This window comes from Hemitrygon akajei, chromosome 23 (assembly GCF_048418815.1).
Source record: "Hemitrygon akajei chromosome 23, sHemAka1.3, whole genome shotgun sequence".
NCBI lineage: Eukaryota > Metazoa > Chordata > Chondrichthyes > Myliobatiformes > Dasyatidae > Hemitrygon > Hemitrygon akajei.
Window position 1 is genome coordinate 18,744,506 of NC_133146.1, and position 26,666 is coordinate 18,771,171.

The 26,666-nt window shown below is 51.5% G+C and overlaps 1 long non-coding RNA gene across 1 annotated transcript in view; it reads right to left on the reverse strand.

Annotated features, from left to right (window-relative positions):
- Window positions 1-2,167: 2,167 nt before the first annotated feature.
- Window positions 2,168-26,666, reverse strand: part of LOC140715210 (uncharacterized) — a 42,327-nt gene continuing 17,828 nt past the window's right edge. Inside the window, exon 3 of the long non-coding RNA XR_012096083.1 lies at window positions 2,168-2,396. This is a non-coding gene — a long non-coding RNA (uncharacterized lncRNA). The remainder of the gene's footprint in view (window positions 2,397-26,666) is intronic.

The following is a 26,666-nucleotide window of genomic DNA, read 5'->3' on the forward strand; positions in this document are numbered from 1 at the left end:
AAAAGAACACTGGCAGGGATGATGGCAGAGCAGGAATGGCTGGAATTTCTGGAAGCAATTTGGAAGGCACAGGATATGTACATCCCAAAGAGGAAGAAGTATTCTAAAGGAAAGATGACACAACCGTGGCTAATAAGAGAAGTCAAAGCCAACATAAAAGCCAAAGAGAGAGTATATAATAGAGCAAAAGTTAGTGAGAAATAAGAGGATTGGGGAACTTTCAAAAACCAACAAAAGGCAACTAAAAATCATTAAGAAGGTAAAGATGAAATATGATGGTAAGCAAGCCAATAATATTAAAGAAGATACCAAAATTGTCTTCAGATACGTAAAGAGTAAATGGTAGACGACACATGAGGCTGCTTAACAAGCTACAAGCCCATGGAATTACACGAAAGATTCTAGCATGGATAGAGCAGTGGCTGATTGGCAGGAAGCAAAGAGTGGGAATAAAGGGAGTGACTATTGGTGTTACACAGGGGTCTGTGTTGGGACCAATTCTTTTTAGGTTATATGCCAATGATTTGGTTGATGCAATTGATGGCTTTGTTGCAGAGTTTGCAGACAATATGAAGATAGGTGGAGGGGCAGGTAGTTTTGAAGAAGTAGAGAGGCTATAGGACATACTGTTTAGGAGAATGGGCAAAGAAATGGTAGATGGAATACAGTTTCAGGGAGTGTATGGTCATGCACTTTGGTGGAAGAAATGAAAGGGTTGACTATTTTCTAAACGGAGAGAAAATCCAAAAAACTGAGGTGCAAAGGGACTTGTGCAGGATTCCCTAAAGGTTATATCTGCAGGTTGAGTCTGTGTTGAGGAAGACAAATGCAATATTAGCATCCATTTCCAGAGGACTAGAATACAAAACAAGGAGACTTTGTAAAGCACTGGCGGGGCCTTCTCTTGGTCTATTGAGAGCAGTTTTGAGCCCCTTATCTTAGAAAGGATATGCTGAAACTGGCAAGGGCTCAAAACAGGTTCATGAAAATGGGTTCCAGATTTGAACAGCTTGTCATATGAAGAGCATTTGATGGCTCTGGGCCTGTATTCACTAGATTTCAGAAGAATTAGGGGTGACCTCATTGAACCAATTGGATGTTGAAAGGCCTTGGAGAGGATCTTTCCTGTGGTGGGGGAGTCTAAGACACTGCCTCAGAATAGAGAGGCATCCTTTTAGAACAGAGATGAGGAGGAATTTCTTCAGCCAGAGAATGGTGAATCTGTGGAATTTGCCACAGGCAGATGTGAAGGCCAAGTCTTTATGTGTACTTAAGGCAGAGGTTGATAGGTTCCTGATTGTTCAGGGTATGAAGGGATATGGGGAGAAGGCAGGAGATGGGGGCTGAGAGGCAAAATGGATCAGTCTTGATGAAATGATAGAACAGACTCAATGGGCCAAATGGCCGAATTCTACTCCTATATATTATGGTCTTATGGAACCAGATGGGATAAAACAGAGTGGAAATATGCAGAAATAAGTTCAGTGGAGCGGGAACAAGCAGAAACAATGGGTCTATCGGGACAGGCAGGTTTGTAGATCTTGAGTAGGAAGTAGAAACAGGAGGTGCGGCATGAGGGAACTATGTGGTTGGTGGCAGTAGATGTAAGATCCCCAGAATTAATAAGGTCAGTGATGATGTGGGTGACAATGGCCTGGTGCTCCTTAGTGGGGTCCTGTTCGAGGGGTAAGTAAGAGGAGGTGTCTGAGAGTTGTTGCCTGACCTCACAAGGTAGAGGTCAGTTGGTCAGACTACTACAGCACCCCCTTATCTGCGGCTTTGATGGCGAGGCTAGGATTAGTGCAGAGAGAGAGTGAAGGGTAGAGCATTCAGAAGGAGTGAGGTTAAAATTGGAGAGAGGAGTAGTAAAGTCGAGGTGGTTGATGTCTCGACAGCAGTTAGCAATGAAAAGATCCAGAGCAGGCAGAAGACCAGAGTGGGATGTCCAGGAAGAGGAGGAGGGTTGAAGATGGGAGAAGGGGTCATCAGTGTGGGCAGCAAATGTGCAAACGACCACAAACTGTGCAAATACAAAAAGAAAAAAAGTAATAAATTAATAAATTTCAAAAACATGAGATGAAGAGTCCTTGAAAGTGAGTCCACAGGTTGTGGGAACAGTTCAGTGATGGGGTAAGTGAGATTGAGTGAAGTTATCCACTCTGGTTCAAAAGCCTGATGGCTGAGGGGTAGTAACTGTTCCTGAACCTGGTGGTGTGAGTCCTGAGGCTCCTGTACCTTTCTTCTGACCGCAGCAGTGAGAAGAGAACATGGCCGGGATGGTGGGGGTCCTTGATGATGGACACTGCTTTCCTGTGACAGCGCTCCTTGTAGCTGTGCACTGCTATGGTTCTGTGGATCTCCTCCAAAGAAAACCATCCCAAAAGCGAGGATCACACCTGTCCGGAGAAACGGAAGAGGTAAGAATAAAAATGCCACAAAACCTGACAGCGCTGCTGAAGGTCATGGATGATGGTTTTGTAACTTCAAAACATTAAACTAATTCAAAGAAAAACATGGGGGTCCAAAATGTGGTCAAACTTAGTGTTTATTTTAAGCAAGGCATGCACATATCACATGGCAGCATGATGGCCTATGCCATTCACATATTTTACAGATAACCCAGAATTGATTATTTAAACACATAAGAATGCTTAATCAAACAATATATATCAGATTATTCAAATATTACTGAAATATTAAATACGCAACATTCCTCCCTGCATAGCTATAAGCTTCAATTCAATAGCGAATGCATCTCAACTGTATACAGTATACTGTATAATACAACTACTATATACAGATATCCACAGCCCAGTAAATTTCAATTGCTTTATTCAGTCCTCTCTGTTTCCATCGCTGGAGGCAAACTCTATCCCGCTTCCCCACTGTATCTTGACTAAACTGCTTCTCATTCTGTCTCCTGTACAAATGCTATTCCCCTTTCCCAGTTCCTTTGTCTCTGCTACATCTGTTCTCAGGATGGGGCTTTCCATTCCAGGGCATCAGAGACGTCCTCCCTCTTCAAAGAACGGGGGTTCCTCCCCCCCATTATTGATGCCCTTCGAGCCAGGCCACCCGGCAATCCCCAATTTAATGCTAACCTAATCACAGGGAAATTTAAAATGACCAATTAACCTACCAACCGGCACGTCTTTGGACTGTGGGAGGAAACTGGATCACCTGGAGGAGACCCATGCAGTCACAGGGAGAATGTACAAACTCCTTACGGGCAGCGGTGGGAATTGAACCTGTTATGCTAACCACTACGGTACCATGTCACCAAGGTTATGTTTTGTATCTTGAAAACATTAAACCAATTAAAAGAAGACACAGGAGTCCGAAATGTGGGTCTAACTTTGTGTTTACTTTAAGCAAGTTATGCACGAATCAGATGGAGGTGTAATGACATATGCAGTTCATGTATTTTACATATAACCCTTCCTCGTGCTGGGGCTATACGGCGTTGAGGTGCATCTCCTGGGTGGTGAATGGGGGATCCCTCGTGTGAGGGGTGCACCGGATAATATGGAAGAAGGTGCCGCGAACCAATATAGCCTAGAAGAAGGAACTCCGATTCCAAACCCGGGTAGATAGGACTCGTTAGCCTTGGATGGCAGCCTATCTAGGAGAGGGTAAACCCTGATTTCAAACCCGGGCAGGTGGAGCTCGTTAGCATGGAAATGCCATCGCCTAGGGGAAGGTGATCCCGACAGAAAACCCCTGGTCCTCCAGGTTGGGGGTTGTGCAATGGGCTAACAACCCGTTCACGTAAAGCAAGCAATTGTTACAGAAACCGTCAACAGATTGTCAACCACTAACCCAGATCTCGGGAAAAGCAGGGCCCCGTTCAGGAGGCTGATGACGCGCTGCAACCAAACCCGTCAGGAAGCTGCAGGGCTGACAACCCTCCTTCACCCGAGGAAAACCATAATGGAGGTTCCAAAGCTGCTCTCACAGAAGAAATCTATCCTAATCGGAAAATGGAATGTGAGATCGCTTTGGGAGACAGGTAGGTGCGCACAGGCAGTGAAGGAAATGAACCGATACCACCTCACACTCCTGGGCATGTGCGAAGCAAGGTGGAATACTTTTGGTGAGACCAAACTGCAGATGGGAGAAACTCTGCTCTATTCCAGCAAAGAAAAACAGGAAGACCCGCATGAGGCTGGTGTGGCCCTGATGTTGTCCAAAGAAGCAGCCAGAAGTTTGATAGAATGGGAACCAGTGTCCGACCGTATCATCACAGCCAGGTTCGAGTCCGGATTCCAGAAGGTATCCATTATCCTGTGCTACGCCCCAACTAACAATGCAGAGGAAGAAGAAAAAGATCTCTTCTACACCCAGCTTCAAGCAGTAGTTGGAAAAGTACCTAAGCAAGATATTTTGATTGTCATGGGAGATCTGAATGCCAAACTAGGCAGCGATAACACTGGCAGGGAAAGAGAGATGGGCCAGAATGGTTTGGGGAACATGAATGAAAATGGAGAACTCCTTACCGACTTCTGTGCCTTCAATGAACTGACCATTGGAGGTACCCTCTTTCCCCACCGACACTGCCACAAGATAACCTGGGTCTCGCCTGACTATCAAACAGAGAACCAGATTGATCACGTCATAGTCTGCCAGCGCTGGAGAAGTTCATTGCAAGATGTGAGAGCCAAAAGAGGAGCAGATATTGGATCTGACCACCATTTGGTTGTTGCAAAGCTGAAGATGAAGCTATCAGCCAAGAAGAAGCAACAGAACACGCAAATAAAGTTTGATGTTAGAAAACTACAGACGGAAGAGAACAAGGAAGATTTCCACATTGCCTTGCAAAACTGCTTTGGGGCTCTTCAAATAGAGGAACAAGATGAGAGAACAGCGGAACACGCCTGGATTACCTTCAAGCAGGCCACTGTAGGAGCCTGCGAAGAAGTACTGGGAAGACCACCAGTCAACAGTAAACCCTGGATCAGGGACGAGACATGGCAGAAGGTGGAGGAGAGGAAAAAGCTCAAACAGGAGTTGAATCAGGCTAGAACCTGGCAACAGAAACAAATCACCGCCAACAGGTACAACGTGATGGCCAAGGAGGTGAAGAAACAGCTCAGAAAGGACAAGAGGTCATACTTCAATGAAATAGCAGAGCAAGCAGAAACAGCGGCCAGTAAAGGGGACCTCAAGGCACTCTACACGACCACTAAACTTTTGAGAGGGAAGAAAAGCAATTTCAACAGACCTGTTAGAGACAAGACAGGCCATCTGCTCACTTCGGTTGAAGATCAGCTGGTGAGATGGAAGGAACGCTTCCAGGAAGTATTGAATAGACCACCACCACAGAACCCACCTGACCTGGAGCCTGGAGACCCACTCAACATCAATACAGGTGAAATCACCAAGCAAGAAATTCAAAAAGCCCTGAAAAGCCTGAAGAACGGCAAGGCTGCTGGAGAAGACAACATTCCTGCAGAAGCATTGAAAGAGGGTGGAGAGGTTATGGTGGACTATTTGCATATACTGCTGAATTTGATATGGAGAACAGGAGAGATCCCATCAGATTGGAAGGAGGGCCTCCTTGTGAAGCTGCCAAAATCTGGAGATCTTTCACTGTGTGGCAAGTGGAAGGGAATCACCTTGTTGTCCATTCCTAGCAAAGTTCTCACCAGGGTCATCTTGGAGTGGATGAAAGACGCCACTGACCAGAGACTTAGAGATGAGCAGGCAGGGTTCGGGAAAGAGAGATCATGCATTGACCAGATAGCTACACTAAGAGTCATTGTGGAGCAGACAATAGAATGGCAAACTCCACTATATGTGTGTCTTACTGATTTTGAGAAGGCATTTGACAGCCTGGACAGAAAGTCAATGTGGAGCATCTTATGACACTATGGTGTACCGGAAGAGATAGTGAATATCATCAAGCAGCTTCATGATGGTTTCTCATGCAGGGTCATCCATGATGGGAGACTGTCCGAAGAGTTCCTGGTCACTACTGGAGTCAGACAGGGATGCCTGCTGTCGCCTCTACTTTTTCTTGTGGTACTCGACTGGGCTACAAGAACAACCTATGCTGGCTCAGAGAGAGGCATCCAGTGGACGTTAACAGGGAAATTGGAAGACTTGGCATTTGCAGATGATCTCGCTCTTCTCTCACACTGGCTTCAAGATATGCAGAAGAAAGTAGATTCCTTGGGAGAGACCTCACAGCAAGTAGGCCTTAAGATCAGACAGGAGAAGACCAAAGTTCTATGCATTAATAACAAACAAGAGGAGCCATTATGGATTGAAGGACAAATAGTTGAAGATGTAGACAAATTCACCTACCTCGGAAGCAAAATCAGTAAATCAGGAGGTACAGATGAGGACATCAGAGCAAGGATCGGAAAAGCCCAACATGCCTTCACAACCCTGCGACCTGTTTGGAGATCTACGGCCATCTCTGTCAAAACTAAGCTTCGTATATTCAGCTCCAATGCGAAAGCCATCCTGCTATATGGATCCGAAACATGGAGAATCACTAACACCAGCTGCAACAAGATCCAGCCCTTTTTCAACAAATGCCTCCGGCAGATCCTCCGCCTCAAGTGGTACGACAGAGTGTCAAACCTAGACCTATGGAAGAGAGCAAACCAAGAGCCCATTGTATTCCAGATAAGGAGGAGGAAGTGGAGATGGGTCGGCCTCACCTTGAGGAAGAGCCAGTCGAATGTCACTCGACAATCACTCGAATGGAATCCACAAGGGAAGAGAAGAAGAGGTCGCCCAAAGCAAACCTGGAGGCGTAGGCTTTTGGATGAACTGAAAGCCGCCGGCCAAACTTGGGAAACTGCAAAAACATCTGCTAGAGATCGCAGGAAAGTGGAGGACATTTGTTGAGGCCCTATGCTCCATAAGGAGTGAAAAGGATTAAGAGAGAGACATGTAACCCTTAATTAATTATTGAAAGGAACAAGAATCAAGCAATATATATGCAAGGTTACTCAAATGTTGCTGAAATATTAAACGCACAACAATGGACTATATGATGAGTTTGAGCAGCTGGGGAAATGGGCAAAACATTGGCACATGGAAGTAATCCGAAGAAGTATGCGGTGATGCACCTTGGGTGGAGTAAGGACAGGACATGGACAGTGAATGGTTGAGCCCTAGACAGTACTGAGAAAAGGAGGAACCCCGAAAGTGGCAACACGGGTAGATTAGAGGATGCTGGCCTTCATTAGCCGAGACAGAGAGAGGGAGAACAAAAAGTTTATGGTACAACTTTATAACTCATTGGTTAGACCGCAGAAGAAGACTGTGCACAAATCTGGTCACCACACCACAAGAAGGAGATGGTAGCACTGGAGAGGAGATTGACCAGGACCTTGCCTGGGATGGAATTTTCCCAAGATGAGGAAGGATTGGAGAATATAAAACATAGAACAGTACAGCATAGTAACAGGCCCTTCACAAACAATATCATACCGAACAGGTTAAATTAGTAATCAGGTGGCTAACTAAACTGATTTCTTCTGCCTAAACAATGTTCATATCCTTCAGTTTTCCTCACATTCACGTGCCTATCTAAACATCTCTCAAAAGTCTCTAATGTTTCTGCCTCTACCCCCACCCCAGGCACCGCAGCGTAAAAGCCAGGACCAACGGGCTCAGGGACAGCTTTTACAGGCCATCAGACTTACGCTGACACAACTGCTTTTCTATGTTACATTGACTATCCTGTTGTACATTGCTATAAATTGCACATTGTACATTTAGACGGAGATGTAAAGATTTTTACTCCTCATGTATATGAAGGATGTAAGAAATAAAGACAAAAATAAGCAGTACAAACAAAAAAAGGAATAATTTGGTAGAATTTATGTATTCATGGACTGTTCAGAAATCTGATGCCAGCGGGAAGAAGCTGTTTGGAAAACATTGAGTTTGGGTCTTCAGGACTTCATACTGTTGGAGGGGTGGTACCAAGGGAGGGTCACACCATGGGAGGGGCAGTAGACCTCGGAATACATTTGTGCCTGGCTGACCTTGGAGAGGGAGCATGGTGCAGAAGGGTCCAGTGGGGGATTTCTGGGACCAGTGGGCACCCCCAGAGAACTGACATTTTAACTTGAATTTGTTCACTGTCTTGTAAATACTTGATGTTTGTGTTTTGTGTATTTTTGTGTGAATGAACTTTTGGAGTTTTGTACTGAAGGAAGGTTGGGAGAACCAGTACTGAGGGAGGGTCACACTGTGGGAGGGAGCCCTTGGCTGAGGATTTCATGGACATTAACATAGCATTGATTTAGGAGCGAGCTTGTTGTTTATAACAGTGAGCTGAATGTTAGAGTTAGTTGTCTGCGAGTTTCCTGTAACTGCACAGAATCTGTGCTTACAGACGTCACCAAGTCCGGGGCATTCTGAACTGAGAACAGTGAGGAAAAAGGCAATTCACCTGTCCCGGACCAGCGTCCAATGCCAGTCAGCCTTGTGATGCCAGGAGTGAGTGCTTGGAGAATCTGGAGTGTGGACTGAGGAGCTGGGACAGCAACGATAAAGGGTTAACAAAGTGTTGAAGTGTCTTGAGCTGAATGGGCCCCTCAGGTTCCAGAAAAACAAAGAACCGTTTCAAGGATTTGGAGTTTACAGGGAATCTGATACAAGTTTGGAGAACAAGGATCGCAGTGATAGTGTGGGGAAGGACAGTACTTTGGGGATGATTTACTGAGTGAAATTGATAGAGGCCATAGCATTATTGAAGTGCCTAGACTCTTCAAGGATTTGGGGGGAAATGGAAGATTTCAGGATTTGTTGGATTCCAAGAGGTTAAACGGGAGTTTGAAAAGAAACTTCTCAGTTGTGGCTTTTGAGGGTTTTTCAGCTCTGATTATTAAAACAACATCTACCAGACCTATCATCAGCTTTCAGCCTGCAGGGTCAGGCTGTGTCTAAAACTACAGGAAAGTGAATTGGACTAGATCTGTGTTAGAAACAGCCCATATCTACATTAACTGGGCTCTAGATCAGCTTTAGAGACAGTCCAGGCCTACACTGACTGAGCTCTAGATTGGCGTTAGAGAAAGCCCGTCCACCAATGGATACACCAATATCACACTGGAGGAGACATTGGGAGCTGGTATCTCCAAAGAGAACTCAGCAAGCTACTGGGAAACACTGGGGGGGTTTTCCAAATGTCAGCCTCGCAGTTTATCTGATTGGGCATGGTCCTAGCGGGAATCCTCAGGGAATCCTGAGGCTGGAATTGCTCAGCCGGTCAGCCAGCCTCTAAGGGGGGAGAAACAGAGTGGCAAACAGCCACTCTGAGAGTGCGAATGATGGGTCTCATCTGCTGATGGAGGATGACAGTTCACCATTCCAGCCAGCCACCTCCCCTGCATGTTATTCAGGACCGAGCAAATAATTGTCCAGGAACGAACTGAGCAATCATTGCCCAATGAGGATCTGATAAATACATTTTAAATCGCCAATGGTGATTTCTTACAAGCTCATTCTTTAATTGATTTATATTACACAAAAGAGAAGGCCATTCGACCCATCAAGTTTATACTGGATCTCAGAGTAATCGCATTCCCTTCCTTCTTTTGCCGCATCTATTTACTCTCACACAGCCACAACTATTCCCCCAACTCCTACCCCTATCGTGCACACCCAGGGTCAACTTACAATGGCAACAGTTCTTACCCTTCAACCACCAGGCTCCGGAACCAGCGTGGATAACTTCATTCACCACACCTCTGAACGATTTCCACAAGCTACAGACTCACTTTCAAGGACACTTTACAACTCTTGTTCTCAATATATTTTCTTTATTTGCATAGTTTGTCTTCTTTTGCACATTGGCTGTTCGTTGGCTGTTTATGTTTAGTTTTTTCTAAAATTCTATTATATGTTTTCATGTAAATGCCTGCAAGATTATGAATATGTGGTCATATATGTTTGCTTGATAATAAATTTACTTCGAACTCTAAACTTTGAAACAGACCGCAAGCCTTCAAGATGTGGGTAAAACTGGAGCACCCAGGAGAGTTCAGATGGTTACAGAACAAAACTTGCAAACTCCTCATTGACAGAGTCCAAGGTTAGGATCGAACCTGCAGTTGGAAGATAGCTAGATTGCCTGCTGCACTGTATGGCTCCTGTTAGGGGCCACGCACTCTCCCCCACCCTATGGTTTCTCATCCCCTGGCTTCTTGCCTCCACCCAAACCGATTCTCCACACTGAGCTGGCAAGCCAGTCTCCTTCTTAACCACCTCCGCGATCTGACCGGGGAGACTCGAGCCTGCAAACCTCCGCGAGTCTGACGGGGAGCTCGAAAGGCTCGCTGTCTGCAAAGTCCAAGTCCACTGGAGGGGGGGATGCCGAAGGCGACCGGGCCTGGGCTCGGAGGTCTGTGTGAGTGGGTGAGTTGGAGGGAGGAACAGGGCTGGTGTAGCTGTTGTTGTTCTCTTGCTTGTTGTGTTCTGGTTTGTTTTACGTTGTGGGAATGCTGTGTTGGCACCGGAATGTGTGGTGAAACTTGTGGGCTGACCCCAGCACGTCCTTGGGTGTGTTGGTAATCTTCTCAAATGACACGTCTCACAGCAGGTTTCGATGTGCATGTGATAAACAATCCCAAAACTGATCTCTTCACTGACGACACATTCCTGCCTTCTACCTCCCCTTCCAAAGTGTCCAATGCATCAGTCACCCTGCACTTACCTCTCCAGAACGTCCATCCAATCACACACCTTTATTTCTACTTTTAAAGGTGAGATTTAGTTGTCACATCTACAGCGAAATATGCATATATTGCATCGTTGGCATCAGTGGCCAACCCGTTCCGAGGATGTGCCAGCTGGGGCAGCCGCAAGCATCGCCACGCTTCTGGTGCCAACGTAGCATGCCTACGATTTACTAATCCTAACCCGCATGTCATTGGAATGTGGGAGGAAACCAGAGCACCCGGAGGAAACCCACACGGTCACGGCAAGAAGTCCTTACAGACAGTGCAGAATTGAACCCTCGATCAATGGTGTTGTATACCATTGCATTAACTGCTACATTACCATGCCAACTCGAACTTGCACCGTACATCTAATTATTTTGGACTTATTTCTGTCACCCCCCTCTGCTCTTTCTGATACACTTCAGTTACCATTGTTGTTATAAGTTCCTACCTCACTTTCCCCCCTAAATACCCGACTCCTGATCCTCTCAGCTTCTGATTTCCTCCTGAGCAGCTCCATTCTGGTTAATGAGCAGAATCAGGAGGTCCCACAGGGCCAACACCGCAGGCTAGGCTGAGCTGGGATAATAAACTGCTGTTGGTTTAAATGGTAGCAATTGGTCTAAACTTGGAGTCAGCCCTGTGCTGTTCAAAGGCTCGGCTGCAGATGAAAGGTTTGGGTCAATCACTGTTACTTTAACTGATAATCGCTATTGTGGAATGGGAGCAGTAGCAGCTGTTCTGTATAATGCTGAGTGCAAGTTCAGCAGCTTGATGTGTGCTCCACCTCTGTGAGTGTGGATGAAGAGGGAATCTGTCCTGGAGAAACTGGGTGGATGGCATAGGTCAGCCCGTGCAATGAAAGCTGAGGTAATCCATCCCTACCTCAGCCTAGGTACAGGGGACAAGGGAAGGATGCTTCCTATAGTGAGAGAGTCTAGGACTAGAGGGCACAGCCTCAGAGAAATATGATGTCCCTTTAGGACAGAGATGCAGACGAATTTCTTCAGCCAGATGGTTTACATTTCTTAGGCCAGACGCAGTCAATGTTTTACTGAAAGGTGGTCCAAGATAAGGGATCTTCAGGGAGCGGTGTCTCAGAAAGGCAGCGTCCATTATTAAGGACCTCCAGCACCCAGGACATGCCCTTTTCTCACTGTTACCATCAGGTAGGAGGTACAGAAGCCTGAAGGCACACACTCAGCGATTCAGGAACAGCTTCTTCCCCTCTGCCATCCAATTCCTAAATAGACATTGAACCTGTGAACATTTCCTCACTTTTTTAGTATATATTATTTCTGTTTTTTGAATGATCTTTAATCTATTCGATATACTGTAAATGATTTACTTATTTATTATAACTTTTTTTTCTCTCTCTGTTAGATTATGTATTGCATTGAACTGCTGCTGCTAAATTAACAAATTTCACATCACATGCTGGTGATAATAAACTCGATTCTGATTCTGATCTCAGATTCAGGGTGGGGGGGGACGTTCTCATTGGAGCAGGGAAGGTAGATAGAGTATCAGGACTGGTCCAGAGATGGGGGAGAGGGGTATGTCTACACCATGGGAGACGTCCTGAACATGAAAGGGTGAACGCATGAGGGGCATTTGATGGCTTTGAGTCTATACTCACTGGAATAATGAGGAATGGGGTGGGGGGAAATCTCATTGAAACCTACCAAATATTGATAGGCCTAGGTAGGGTGGACATGGAGAGACTGTTTCCAATAGTGGGAGAGTCTAGGACCAGAGTGCACAGCTGAACAATGAAAGGATGTCCCTCAAGGACAGAAAATGAGGAGGAATCTCGTTAGCCAGATGATTGTGAATCTGCAGAGTTCATTTCCACGGGCAGCTGTGGAGGCCAAGTCATTGGGTATATTTAAAGCAAATGTTGATGGGTTCTTGATTAGTTACAACTTCAAAGGTTACGGAGAGAAGACAGGAGAATGGGGCCGAGAGGGATATTAAGTCAGATGGAATAGCAGAGCAGGGTCAATATGCCAAATGGCCTGATTCTGCTCCTATGCTGATGGCTTTATGATCTTATCCCGGCATCACACAAGGCTGAGGACAGGACTGCTGTTATCACGCTCACAGGAGTTTGATTTCTCCAATAGTTCAGCAACTTTGGGAGATGCCTGCACCAGCAGTCAATGAGGATTGCCTCGTGAAATGCCAGCAACTCTGCACACAGTTTACACACAAAAGAGCAGTGACTGGGAGACAACCCAAGGTGTTGGTTGAAGAGCGGCCATTGGTCAGGACGTTGGGTGGAACTTCATTAGGCTTCCCATTGATGGATCAAAGATTGTTCACCCCGCCACCCCCCCCCCCCCCCCCACCCTTGGGAGACAGACCGGACACCTTGCCTCTCTCACCTGGAGGAGAAGTGTCAGGGGAACTGGGGCTCACCTGGTCAACTTTCTTCTTCAGTATCAAAGGAGTCCTTGTACAGGTGGCATGACAGCTTCGTGGTTAGCACAGTCGCTTTACAGTGCCAGCGACCTCTGATCGGGGTTCAGCTCCCGACACTGCCTATACGGAGTTTGTACGTTCTCCCCGTGACCACATGGGTTGCCTCCAGGTGCCCCAGTTTCCTCCATATTCCAGATATTTGGGTTAGTGAGTTGGGTCACACTTGCAGGCTGCCCAGTGCAAACCCTGCTGATTTGATTTGATGCAAACTACACATTTCGCTCTATGTGTGACAAATAAATGTCATCTTCAGCCTCTAATCTTTAAAGATGTAGGGGATCGCTCTCACACTACCTCCCACACCCCTGCCTCCTCCACTGTGAAACATGAGGCGAAGAATCAAGGTTCCCCTCCAAGTCACACATTGGCCTGACCTTCAGAATCATCCCCATTCCTTCAGCACCACTGGGTCCCTCCTCCTCCAACAGCTCAGGCCTCCACTTGAAGGACAGCTGTAGTTCAAGAAGGCAGCTCACTCCCACCTCCTCGGGGGTAGTTAGAGATGGGCGGTAAGTGCTGGTCTTACCCAGGCATAAGTGTAAAGGCAAATGCAAAAGATTCTGCAGAAGCTGGAAATTTTCAGCAACACACACAAAATACAGGAGGAACTCCCTTCCTCTCCAGTCCCGATGAAGGGTCTCAGCCGAAAACATCAGCTGTGTATCCCTGTCCGCGGCTGCTGCCTGGTCTGCTGAGTTTCTCCAGCATTTTTGGATAAATATGAAGCTCGTATTCAACAGTGGGGCCACTGTATCGCAGAATCTGATGACCCTGTGTCAAGGTCAGTCAATGATCTGAGCTCCCCAAAGATCCAATCCCTGTTCAGGGTTCCCTGGCCCCCTGATGTGCCACTCTCAACCATCACTCCTGTGAGTGTGGCTGGAAGGGTAGTGCAGGGGGAGGGGATGAAATATATTCACAATACAGTCCATCTGACCCCCCCCCCTCGAGTCTGTCTCCACTGTCAGGTGCGGGGGGGGGGGGTTTGATCCAGACCACCCCCCCCCCCACTCCCATCGGCCGCTGCTGTGATGGTTGGTATTCCTGCTCTTGAATAGACAGTGTGGAGGGCCTGGATGGCTCTCGATCTATGTGATCTTGGGACAGGCGGAGTAAGTACCGTCCCCTCTCCTCAATAATCCCTGTGCAGTTACCCAGGGAAAGAATGCAAGGGAGTGGCAGGCGCGCAGTTTGGGCCCTGGGGGCAAGAGAGTGATGCAGGAGCTGTCTGCACTGCTCCGACAACTTCTTCCAAATAACTAAATTCACTCCAGATGTCCGGCCCTCCCCACGGAGAAGGGCAGCGGTGTTAACCCTCCGCACTCCAACAGCATCAAAGCAAGGCTCCGAGTTCAGAGCCCGCAGTGTTGCCCCTCCTACAGTGCAAATCTCCCACAGTACTGCCCCTCCCACGGTGTGATGCTCCTGCAGTATCACCCCTCCCATAGTCACCCACCTTAGTCCCAGCCCTTTTTCTGTTTTTTTACAAAACTACAGAAGTTTATTCGCACAAAAATACACAAAATACAAACATCAAGTATTTACTAGGCAACAGGTAAATTCAAATTAAAGTGTGATTATTACTGTCTATGAAACAGTTAATCCCCTGTGGGAGGGCCTGTGTTCTTGGCAATTCCCCCACTGTACCCCTGGTCACTGCATTCTCCCTCCCCAAGGACACCCGGGCAAAAACGTCTCCCTGGAAGTGAGGCAGGCAGTTGTCCTGGGCAAGGCCCTCGACTGCAGGTCGCCAGGAAGGCCACTTGGCCAGGCCCAGGAGCAGGTCCACCAGTAGATCATCGGGGCAACCAGTACCACCCCTCCCACTGCATGAGCCCCCCACAGTAACGCCCCTCCCACTGCGTGAGCCTCCCACAGTACCGCCCCTCCCACTGCGTGAGCCCCCCACAGTACCGCCCCTCCCACTGCGTGAGCCTCCCACAGTACCACCCCTCCCACTGCGTGAGCCCCCCACAGTACCACCTGTCTCACTGCGTGAGCCTCCCACAGTACCGCCCCTCCCACTGCGTGAGCCCCCCACAGTACCCGCCCCTCCCACTGCATGAGCCCCCCACAGTAACGCCCCACCCACTGCGTGAGCCCCCCACAGTAACGCCCCTCTCACTGCGTGAGCCTCCCACAGTACCGCCCCTCCCACTGCGTGAGCCTCCCACAGTACCGCCACTCCCACTGCGTGAGCCCCCCACAGTACCGCCCCTCCCACTGCGTGAGCCTCCCACAGTACCCGCCCCTCCCACTGCGTGAGCCCCCCACAGTACCGCCCCTCCCACTGCGTGAGCCCCCCACAGTACCGCCCCTCCCACTGCGTGAGCCCCCCACAGTACCACCTGTCTCACTGCGTGAGCCTCCCACAGTACCGCCCCTCCCACTGCGTGAGCCCCCCACAGTACCACCCGTCTCACTGCGTGAGCCTCCCACAGTACCGCCCCTCCCACTGCGTGAGCCCCCCACAGTACCGCCCCTCCCACTGCGTGAGCCCCCCACAGTAACGCCCCTCTCACTGCGTGAGCCTCCCACAGTACCGCTCCTCCCACTGCGTGAGCCCCCCACAGTACCGCCCCTCCCACTGCGTGAGCCTCCCACAGTACCACCCGTCTCACTGCGTGAGCCCCCCACAGTACCGCCCCTCCCACTGCGTGAGCCCCCCACAGTACCGCCCCTCCCACTGCGTGAGCCCCCCACAGTACCGCCCCTCCCACTGCGTGAGCCTCCCACAGTACCACCCGTCTCACTGCGTGAGCCCCCCACAGTACCACCCCTCCCACTGCGTGAGCCCCCCACAGTACCCGCCCGTCCCACTGCGTGAGCCCCCCACAGTACCGACACTCTCACTGCGTGAGCCCCCCACAGTACTGCCCCTCCCACTGCGTGAGCCCCCCACAGTACCACCCGTCTCACTGCGTGAGCCCCCCACAGTACCGCCCCTCCCACTGCGTGAGCCTCCCACAGTACCGACACTCTCACTGCGTGAGCCCCCCACAGTACGGCCCCTCCCACTGCGTGAGCCCCCGACAGTACCGCCCCTCCCACTGCGTGAGCCCCCCACAGTACCGCCCCTCTCACTGCGTGAGCCTCCCACAGTACCGCCCCTCCCACTGCGTGAGCCCCCCACAGTACCACCCCTCCCACTGCGTGAGCCTCCCACAGTACCGCCCCTCCCACTGAGTGAGCCCCCCACAGTACCGCCCTCCCACTGCGTGAGCCCCCCACAGTACCACCCCTCCCACTGCGTGAGCCCCCCACAGTACCACCCGTCTCACTGCGTGAGCCCCCCACAGTACCGACACTCTCACTGCGTGAGCCCCCCCCTTTTTGTGAAAGGGCAGATGGTGCCTCAAGTGCATGGATGGCCTTTTTTTTTACAAAACTGCAGAAGTTTATTTACACAACAAATACACAAAGTACAAACATTCAGTACTTAGAAGACAGTGAATGAATTCAAAGTAAAACATGATTATTATTGTCTATAGAACAGTCAATTCCCTGGGGGGCCCCACTACTCCTGGAAATCCCTCATTGTACCCATTGTGATTGCATGCCCCCTCTCAACGACAGCTGGGCACGAATGTATCCTCGGAAGAGGGACAGGCAGAGCCCTCGACTTTCCACCACCTGGACTCATGAATAGCCGTCTTGTTCAGGCCTAGGAGCGTCCATCAGTAGATCATCCAAACAGTCAGCTTCCCACAGTATTGCCCCTCTTCCATTGTAAACCTCCCTCAGTACTGTACCACCCATCCCAGAGTGCCAAGCTCCCTCAGTACTGTACCACCCATCCCAGAGTGCCAAGCTCCCTCAGTACCACCTCTCCCTCATTGGGAGCCTCCCTCAGTGCCATCCTTCCCACAGTGTGGGCCTCCCTCAGTACCACCTCTCTCTCAGTGTGAGCCTCCCTCAGTACCACCTCTCTCTCAGTGTGGGCCTCCCTCAGTACCACCTCTCTCTCAGTGTGAGCCTCCCTCAGTACCACCTCTCTCTCATTGGGAGCCTCCCTCAGTGCCACCCCTCCCACAGTGCCAAGCTCCCTCAGTACTACCCCTCCTTCAGTGCCACCTCTCTCTCAGTACCACCTCTCTCTCAGTGGGAGCCTCCCTCAGTGCCATCCTTCCCACAGTGCCAAGCTCCCTCAGTACCATCTCTCTCTCAGTGTGGGCCTCCCTCAGTACCACCTCTCTCTCAGTGTGGGCCTCCCTCAGTGCCACCCCTCCCACAGTGCCAAGCTCCCTCAGTACCATCTCTCTCTCAGTGTGAGCCTCCCTCAGTACCACCTCTCTCTCAGTGTGAGCCTCCCTCAGTACCACCTCTCTCTCAGTGTGGGCCTCCCTCAGTACCACCTCTCTCTCATTGGGAGCCTCCCTCAGTGCCACCCCTCCCACAGTGCCAAGCTCCCTCAGTACTACCCCTCCTTCAGTGCCACCTCTCTCTCAGTACCACCTCTCTCTCAGTGGGAGCCTCCCTCAGTGCCATCCTTCCCACAGTGCCAAGCTCCCTCAGTACCAGCTCTCTCTCAGTGTGGGCCTCCCTCAGTGCCATCCTTCCCACAGTGCCAAGCTCCCTCAGTACCACCTCTCTCTCATTGGGAGCCTCCCTCAGTGCCATCCTTCCCACAGTGCCAAGCTCCCTCAGTACCACCTCTCTCTCAGTGTGGGCCTCCCTCAGTACCACCTCTCTCTCAGTGTGAGCCTCCCTCAGTACCACCTCTCTCTCATTGGGAGCCTCCCTCAGTGCCACCCCTCCCACAGTGCCAAGCTCCCTCAGTACTACCCCTCCTTCAGTGCCACCTCTCTCTCAGTACCACCTCTCTCTCAGTGGGAGCCTCCCTCAGTGCCATCCTTCCCACAGTGCCAAGCTCCCTCAGTACCATCTCTCTCTCAGTGTGGGCCTCCCTCAGTACCACCTCTCTCTCAGTGTGGGCCTCCCTCAGTGCCACCCCTCCCACAGTGCCAAGCTCCCTCAGTACCATCTCTCTCTCAGTGTGAGCCTCCCTCAGTACCACCTCTCTCTCAGTGTGAGCCTCCCTCAGTACCACCTCTCTCTCAGTGTGGGCCTCCCTCAGTACCACCTCTCTCTCATTGGGAGCCTCCCTCAGTGCCACCCCTCCCACAGTGCCAAGCTCCCTCAGTACTACCCCTCCTTCAGTGCCACCTCTCTCTCAGTACCACCTCTCTCTCAGTGGGAGCCTCCCTCAGTGCCATCCTTCCCACAGTGCCAAGCTCCCTCAGTACCAGCTCTCTCTCAGTGTGGGCCTCCCTCAGTGCCATCCTTCCCACAGTGCCAAGCTCCCTCAGTACCACCTCTCTCTCATTGGGAGCCTCCCTCAGTGCCATCCTTCCCACAGTGCCAAGCTCCCTCAGTACCACCTCTCTCTCAGTGTGGGCCACCCTCAGTGCCACCCCTCCCAAAGTGCCAAGCTCCCTCAGTACCACCTCTCTCTTAGTGCCACCCCTCTCTCAGTACCACCTCTCTCTCATTGGGACCCTCCCTCAGTACCAGCTCTCTCTCAGTGTGGGCCTCACTCAGTACCACCTCTCCCACAGTGCCAAGCTCCCTCAGTACCACCTCTCTCTCATTGGGACCCTCCCTCAGTGCCACCTCTCTCTCAGTGTGGGCCTCCCTCAGTACCACCTCTTCCTCAGTGTGGGCCTCCCTCAGTACCACCTCTCTCTCAGTGTGGGCCTCCCTCAGTACCACCTCTCTCTCAGTGTGGGCCTCCCTCAGTACCACCCCTCCCTCAGTACCACCTCTCTCTCAGTGTGGGCCTCCCTCAGTACCACCTCTCTCTCAGTGTGGGCCTCCCTCAGTACCACCCCTCCCTCAGTGTGGGCCTCCCTCAGTACCACCTCTCTCTCAGTGTGGGCCTCCCTCAGTGCCACCCCTCCCACAGTGCCACGCTCCCTCAGTACCATCTCTCTCTCAGTGTGGGCCTCCCTCAGTACCACCTCTCTCTCAGTGTGGGCCTCCCTCAGTGCCACCCCTCCCACAGTGCCATGCTCCCTCAGTACCATCTCTCTCTCAGTGTGGGCCTCCCTCAGTACCACCTCTCTCTCAGTGTGGGCCTCCCTCAGTACCACCTCTCTCTTAGTGCCACCCCTCCCTCAGTACCACCTCTCTCTCAGTGTGGGCCTCCCTCAGTACCACCTCTCCCAAAGTGCCAAGCTCCGTCAGTACCACCTCTCTCTCAGTGTGAGCCTCCCTCAGTGCCACCCCTCCCACAGTGCCAAGCTCCCTCAGTTCTACCCCTCCTTCAGTGCCACCTCTCTCTCAGTACCACCTCTCTCTCAGTGTGAGCCTCCCTCAGTGCCACCCCTCCCACAGTGCCAAGCTCCCTCAGTACTACCCCTCCTTCAGTGCCACCTCTCTCTCAGTACCACCTCTCTCTCAGTGGGAGCCTCCCTCAGTGCCATCCTTCCCACAGTGCCAAGCTCCCTCAGTACCAGCTCTCTCTCAGTGTGGGCCTCCCTCAGCACCACCTCTCTCTCAGTGTGGGCCACCCTCAGTGCCACCCCTCCCAAAGTGCCAAGCTCCCTCAGTACCACCTCTCTCTTAGTGCCACCCCTCTCTCAGTACCACCTCTCTCTCATTGGGACCCTCCCTCAGTACCAGCTCTCTCTCAGTGTGGGCCTCACTCAGTACCACCTCTCCCACAGTGCCAAGCTCCCTCAGTACCACCTCTCTCTCAGTGTGGGCCTCCCTCAGTGCCACCCCTCCCACAGTGCCAAGCTCCCTCAGTACCATCTCTCTCTCATTGGGACCCTCCCTCAGTGCCACCTCTCTCTCAGTGTGGGCCTCCCTCAGTACCACCTCTCTCTTAGTGCCACCCCTCCCTCAGTACCACCTCTCTCTCAGTGTGGGCCTCCCTCAGTACCACCTCTCCCAAAGTGCCAAGCTCCGTCAGTACCACCTCTCTCTCAGTGTGAGCCTCCCTCAGTGCCACCCCTCCCACAGTGCCAAGCTCCCTCAGTACTACCCCTCCTTCAGTGCCACCTCTCTCTCAGTACCACCTCTCTCTCAGTGTGAGCCTCCCTCAGTGCCACCCCTCCCACAGTGCCAAGCTCCCTCAGTACTACCCCTCCTTCAGTGCCACCTCTCTCTCAGTACCACCTCTCTCTCAGTGGGATCCTCCCTCAGTGCCATCCTTCCCACAGTGCCAAGCTCCCTCAGTACCAGCTCTCTCTCAGTGTGGGCCTCCCTCAGCACCACCTCTCTCTCAGTGTGGGCCTCACTCAGTACCACCTCTCCCACAGTGCCAAGCTCCGTCAGTACCACCTCTCTCTTAGTGCCACCCCTCCCTCAGTACCACCTCTCTCTCAGTGGGAGCCTCCCTCAGTACCACCTCTCTCTCAGTGGGAGCCTCCCTCAGTACCACCTCTCTCTCAGTGGGAGCCTCCCTCAGTGCCATCCTTCCCACAGTGCCAAGCTCCCTCAGTACCAGCTCTCTCTCAGTGTGGGCCTCCCTCAGCACCACATCTCTCTCAGTGTGGGCCTCACTCAGTACCACCTCTCCCACAGTGCCAAGCTCCCTCAGCACCACCTCTCTCTCAGTGTGGGCCTCCCTCAGTACCACCCCTCCCTCAGTACCACCCCTCTCTCCGTGTAAGCCTCTCTCAGTACCACCTCTCTCTCAGTGTGGGCCTCCCTCAGTACCACCTCTCTCTCAGTGTGGGCCTCCCTCAGTACCACCTCTCTCTCAGTGTGGGCCTCCCTCAGCACCACCTCTCTCTTAGTGCCACCCCTCCCTCAGTACCACCTCTCTCTCAGTGTGGGCCTCCCTCAGTACCACCTCTCCCAAAGTGCCAAGCTCCGTCAGTACCACCTCTCTCTTAGTGCTACCCCTCCCTCAGTACCACCCCTCTCTCAGTGTGAGCCTCCCTCAGTACCACCTCTCTCTCAGTGTGGGCCTCCCTCAGTGCCACCCCTCCCACAGTGCCACGCTCCCTCAGTACCATCTCTCTCTCAGTGTGGGCCTCCCTCAGTACCACCTCTCTCTCTGTGTGGGCCTCCCTCAGTGCCACCCCTCCCACAGTGCCATGCTCCCTCAGTACCATCTCTCTCTCAGTGTGGGCCTCCCTCAGTACCACCTCTCTCTCAGTGTGGGCCTCCCTCAGTGCCACCCCTCCCACAGTGCCAAGCTCCCTCAGTACCATCTCTCTCTCATTGGGACCCTCCCTCAGTGCCACCTCTCTCTCAGTGTGGGCCTCCCTCAGTACCACCTCTCTCTTAGTGCCACCCCTCCCTCAGTACCACCTCTCTCTCAGTGTGGGCCTCCCTCAGTACCACCTCTCCCAAAGTGCCAAGCTCCGTCAGTACCACCTCTCTCTCAGTGTGGGCCTCCCTCAGTACCACCTCTCCCAAAGTGCCAAGCTCCATCAGTATCACCCCTCTCTCAGTGTGAGCCTCCCTCAGTACCACCTCTCCCTCAGTGTGGGCCTCCCTCAGTACCACATCTCTCTCAGTGTGGGCCTCCCTCAGTACCACCTCTCCCTCAGTGTGGGCCTCCCTCAGTACCACCTCTCTCTCAGTGTGGGCCTCCCTCAGTATCACCTCTCTCTCAGTGTGGGCCTCCCTCAGTACCACCTCTCCCTCAGTGTGGGCCTCCCTCAGTATCACCTCTCTCTCAGTGTGGGCTTCCCTCAGTACCATCTCTCTCTCAGTGTGGGCCTCCCTCAGTACCACCCCTCCCTCAGTGCCATCCCTCCCTCAGTACCACCTCTCCCTCAGTGTGGGCCTCCCTCAGTACCACATCTTTCTCAGTGTGGGCCTCCCTCAGTACCACCCCTCCCTCAGTGCCATCCCTCCCTCAGTACCACCTCTCCCTCAGTGTGGGCCTCCCTCAGTACCACATCTTTCTCAGTGTGGGCCTCCCTCAGTACCACCTCTCTCTCAGTGTGGGCCTCCCTCAGTACCACCCCTCCCTCAGTGCCATCCCTCCCTCAGTACCACCTCTCCCTCAGTGTGGGCCTCCCTCAGTACCACCTCTCTCTTAGTGTGGGCCTCCCTCAGTACCACCCCTCCCTCAGTGCCATCCCTCCCTCAGTACCACCTCTCCCTCAGTGTGGGCCTCCCTCAGTACCACATCTCTCTCAGTGTGGGCCTCCCTCAGTACCACCCCTCTCTCAGTGTGAGCCTCCCTCAGTACCAGCTCCCCCTCAGTACCACCTCTCTCTCAGTGTGGGCCTCCCTCAGTACCAGCTCCCCCTCAGTACCACCCCTCTCTCAGTACCACCTCCCTTAGTGCCACCCCTCCCTCAGTGCCACCCTTCCCACAGTGCCAAGCTCCCTCAGTGCCACCTCTCTCTCAGTGCCACCCCTCCCTCAGTGCCACCTCTCTCTCAGTGCCACCCCTCCCTCAGTACCACCTCTCCCTCAGTGTGGACCTCCCTCAGTACCACCTCTCTCTCAGTGTGGGCCTCCCTCAGTACCACCTCTCCCTCAGTGTGGGCCTCCCTCAGTACCACCTCTCTCTCAGTGTGGGCCTCCCTCAGTACCACCTCTCCCTCAGTGTGGGCCTCCCTCAGTACCACCTCTCCCTCAGTGTGGGCCTCCCTCAGTACCACCCCTCTCTCCATGTGAGCCTCTCTCAGTACCACATCTCTCTCAGTGTGGGCCTCCCTCAGTACCACCCCTCTCTCAGTGTGAGCCTCTCTCAGTACCAGCTCCCCCTCAGTACCACCTCTCTCTCAGTGTGGGCCTCCCTCAGTACCAGCTCCCCCTCAGTACCACCCCTCTCTCAGTACCACCTCCCTTAGTGCCACCCTTCCCACAGTGCCAAGCTCCCTCAGTGCCACCTCTCTCTCAGTGCCACCCCTCCCTCAGTACCACCTCTCCCTCAGTGTGGACCTCCCTCAGTACCACCTCTCTCTCAGTGTGGGCCTCCCTCAGTACCACCCCTCCCTCAGTGCCATCCCTCCCTCAGTACCACCTCTCCCTCAGTGTGGGCCTCCCTCAGTATCACCCCTCTCTCAGTGTGAGCCTCCCTCAGTACCACCTCTCTCTCAGTGTGGGCCTCCCTCAGTATCACCCCTCTCTCAGTGTGAGCCTCCCTCAGTACCACCCCTCTCTCAGTGTGAGCCTCCCTCAGTACCACCTCTCTCTCAGTGTGAGCCTCCCTCAGTACCACCTCTCCCTCAGTGTGGGCCTCCCTCAGTACCACCTCTCTCTCAGTGTGGGCCTCTCTCAGTATCACCCCTCTCTCAGTGTGAGCCTCCCTCAGTACCACCTCTCTCTCAGTGTGAGCCTCCCTCAGTACCAGCTCCCCCTCAGTACCACCTCTGTCTCAGTGTGGGCCTCCCTCAGTACCACCCCTCTCTCAGTACCACCTCCCTTAGTGCCACCCCTCCCTCAGTGCCACCCTTCCCACAGTGCCAAGCTCCCTCAGTACCACCTCTCTCTCAGTGAGGGCCTCCCTCAGTACCACCCCTCCCTCAGTGCCACCCCTCCCTCAGTGCCACCTCTCTCTCAGTGCCACCCCTCCCTCAGTACCACCTCTCCCTCAGTGTGGACCTCCCTCAGTACCACCTCTCTCTCAGTGAGGGCCTCCCTCAGTACCACCCCTCCCTCAGTTCCACCCCTCCCTCAGTACCACCTCTCCCTCAGTGCCACCCCTCCCTCAGTACCACCTCTCCCTCAGTGTGGACATCCCTCAGTACCACCTCTCTCTCAGTGTGGGCCTCCCTCAGTACCACCTCTCCCTCAGTGTGGGCCTCCCTCAGTACCACCTCTCTCTCATTTTGGGCCTCCCTCAGTGCCACCTCTCCCACAGTGCCAAGCTCCCTCAGTACCACCCCTCCTTCAGTGCCACCTCTCTCTCAGTACCACCCCTCCCTCAGTATCACCCCTCCCTCAGTGCCACATCTCCCACAGCTTTGAACTGTAGGTTGTAGAGAATGGATTGAATCTGCTGAATTTGAACGGTGAGTGGACCTCAGTGCGTCTGAGTTCCAGTGCCCACTGCCAGACAGGAGAACGACTGCAGCACAAGGGGTTAATTTGCTGGGTTGGGATGGAGATTGCAGACTGTCAGTGATCAGAGGAGAGGCACAGCGAAGAACAGCAACAGAGAGATGAAGAAATCAGGGATCAGCCCGGATTGAATCCAATCGCAGGGTCCCACTCCCCAAGTCTCTTCCCATTCTCTCAGGTTGCAGAGGCACAGAGCAGAGGAAGTCTGTGCTGGAATCCTCTCACACACAGCTTCACACTGCGGGAGGGAGGTTCATCGGGGAGTCAGACACAGCCAGATGGGACATTCCTCTCTGCCTAACCGCAGTTCTTAGAAAACATTTATTTACACCAGTCACGTCACCGTCTGTAAGGCGTTTGTATGTTCCGTAGGACTCCTCCTCACTACTCACTCTTTGCGATCGCTGTGGCTCTCCAATTCATCGACATGTTCACCTATCACCTGCCAGCTTGTACTCCTTTGCCTCCTCGCACCATATTCGGTTTCTGCCCCCTTCATTTCCAATTCTGGCAATGGGTCTCAGCCTGAACCATCCATAGGTGTCGCCTGACTTTCCACGTTCCCCCGGCGTTTCACTTGTGCTGTCCTGAATTTCCAGCATCTGCAGAGCCTCCAGTGCTGGTGTTGTGGGGGATCTTCTTTTTAGTAGTTTTCCACCCTCGTGCACCACCCTGTCACAAGGAGCTTTGCTCTGGACCTGTGCTCAGGAATGGGTTCGTAAAGTGCAGGGGCTTTGCTCTGGACCTGTGCTCAGGAATGGGTTTGTAAAGTGCAGGGGCTTTGCTCTGGACCTGTGCTCAGGAATGGGTTCGTAAAGTGCAGGAGCTTTGCTCTGGACCTGTGCTCAGGAATGGGTTCGTAAAGTGCAGGAGCTTTGCTCTGGACCTGTGCTCAGGAATGGGTTCGTAAAGTGCAGGGGCTTTGCTCTGGACCTGTGCTCAGGAATGGGTTCGTAAAGTGCAGGAGCTTTGCTCTGGACCTGTGCTCAGGAATGGGTTCGTAAAGTGCAGGGGCTTTGCTCTGGACCTGTGCTCAGGAATGGGTTCGTAAAGTGCAGGGGCTTTGCTCTGTACCTGTGCTCAGGAATGGGTTTGTAAAGTGCAGGGCTTGTCCTTCACTCACTATTTCAAACCTTAAACGCAAAAGTCCTGAAACAAAATTTAAAAAGGCTGCAGGTACTGGAGTCCTGAAACAAACAGAGAATGCTGGAAACACCCAGCAGGTCAGGCAGTGTCTGTAGAGGGGGACACAGAGGGAATGTTTCAGGTTAATGACCAAAGTTCAAAGGAAATCTATTATCAAAGTAAATATATGCCACTATATACTCTCCTGAGATACATTTTCTTTTGGGCATTCACAGTAAATACAAAGAAACAAATAATAATAAAAACAGCAAATTTACAACCGAGACCACTCAAGCAGTTAATTAGAAGAAAGACACGCATGAAATGGCCATTAGAAGTAAACACATTCATAATGTGTGTATATTACCAAGTAACAGAACTTGAGACTGACGTGACAGCAAGCAGGGACAAACTTCGTCAACCTTCCGTGCAAGTAAATACACAACAAATAGCAGATCAACTTAGAGTGATAGTAAAAAATAACTTAAACCCTATAGACATGTTAAACCAAATAAAACATGAAGTTGCTCAAGAGCTAGAAAGAAACCAACCGAAAGACCGTAACAATACTACACAAGAAAATAATGAAGATGCAACCCACTGAAGTGCTGATGAAAACACAATTATTTCAACTGCTTCACAATTGGATGTCAACAGCAACAACACAAATCCAGAGCCTCCGCAGGATGCTGATGATGAAGCTGTGCTTACAGACAAAATGATCCTAATATTTAACACTACACTAACAGGATATGTGGGCATCGAACCAACAAAAAGACCCCACATGCCAAAACAAAATATGTCCTCAAAATTTGCAAAAAATTGTTAATCTTCTCAATAATATTATATTAGTGCAACATTTAGGAAAACTTGAAATATTTGAACTACACATAATAACATACTGTGCAGCATTATCAGCAGTGCAATGGCTACAAAATAGAGGCTCTCATTAATAGAAATTCAAAACTCAGTAATGAAATGAGAACACCAAAATGGCAGAAGAAATTTTTAAAAACTGAATTGAAACCTTAAGGTCAGAAATAACCCATTTAATGGAGTATAAAAAGGATAACCTGAGCAAGAAGGTTAAAAGAAAAGCTAAGGAAATATAAGGTCTGCACATGACACGATCAGCCTAACAGAAGCACTGTAGCGTTTATAGAGTTTATGACTGTGTGGCTAGGCATAGCTCAAATACCATCTATAAATTTGTTGATGATACAATCATTGTTGGTAGAATCTCAGATGGAGATGAGAGGGTGCACAGGAGTGAGATATTCCAACTAGTGGAGTGGTGCCGCAGCAACAACCTGGTACTCAATGTCAGTAAGATGAAAGAGCTATTTGTAGACTTCTTGAAGGGTAAGACGAAGGAACACATACCAATCC